The following is a 1,472-nucleotide window of genomic DNA, read 5'->3' as shown; positions in this document are numbered from 1 at the left end:
TAAAAAAAAGGGGGGGAGAGAGAGACACACACACACACACAATTAAGCAAATTACGCTGGAAAGAGGGAAAATGAGGTGAGAATGTCCTCAGAAACGGCCCCTCCCCCAGCTCTCAGAAGGTCTTTAGCTACTAGCAGCTTCCGGGAGGACGCAGGTTGTCATGGAGACAGAAGAGGCTTCCTCCTCTGCCCCGGAGCAGAAGCAGCAGGGCTGGTTGAACAAGCAAAGGAACACAGTGGTGAGCCCTTTCGCAGCTCGCAGTGGACATCAAGCAATGACCTAACCCATTGAAAGAGAGAAACGAAAAAGAATGCAAATTCCACACTCCCCCTACCCCCAACACACACATCGGCACAATCATATTATGGACAAAAAGGATACTCTTTGATCACCTAATTACTTAGCTAAAATTTAAATAGATCAAAAAGCTGTTTTTAGAAAAGCCATTTATTTCTTCTAAGGTTCAATAAAAGCAAAACTTACTATTCCAGTATAATTCAGTCTTTCTATGTAATAACCATAGTTACTGGTAATAAGAATAAACAAATAATGTTATAATAATAACATGTAAATTCTTCAAGAAAGTTGTATACCATTTTAGTTACAAGAATCATTCAATGAATACCAGTAATGTGTACAGAAAAATAAGCACAAGTTAACAAATTTCTTAATTTTAAAAATGATTAAAATAGGCACAAATGGAATTATAGAATCTATCAATACTTATAAAGAATCTCTTCTATTTTATAAGATTGCCCTATTTATATTATAAAACAGCAAATTAATTCAACTGGAATTCAAAAAGTCATTAAAAGTGAAAATGTGAGTCAGTGATATACAATAGCATTCTTTATATTTCAATTGTCTGAATGAACATAAATAACATTTCTTCTTTTATTCTGTAGCTTTATTAAATACAAAGCAGTTACTTTGTCTAGAAAATCTATAGTCACACCTTCAATTTATGTTAATCTCCTGTATCCTTTAGTAAGAATGAAAACAGGAAAAAAGTATGTAAATTAAAAAGTTAATAATAAACAATAAATTTACATGTAAATTACTCTTGCAAGCTAATTCCCTTGAGAAAAATTACAAAAGAAAATTAACATAATCACATTCTTGTATTTTTTAATTCCTTATATAAAAATGCTGTGAATGCCTCGGTTTACATATTTTTTATGAACTATGTACATTAAAGTTACCAGTGTGTTTTTTTAAAACATCTACGTGATGGGTAATATAGATGGAATTTTTGACCTTTAAATAAGGAAACAGATATTTATTCACTGGAGAATTTATGCCTCTGGATTCTGAGAGCACAATCAAGCATATAAATAGAAGAATTTATAACATAATGTCATCCTGTTTGTTTCTGGAAAAAAAACAGGGAAAACAAACCAGAAATGAACAAATTTTACATAAAAATGTATCTTAAGCTATAAGAAAAGGCAAAATTTCCTTAAGGGATATT

This window comes from Ailuropoda melanoleuca, chromosome 2 (assembly GCF_002007445.2).
Source record: "Ailuropoda melanoleuca isolate Jingjing chromosome 2, ASM200744v2, whole genome shotgun sequence".
NCBI lineage: Eukaryota > Metazoa > Chordata > Mammalia > Carnivora > Ursidae > Ailuropoda > Ailuropoda melanoleuca.
This window is presented reverse-complemented; position numbering follows the sequence as displayed.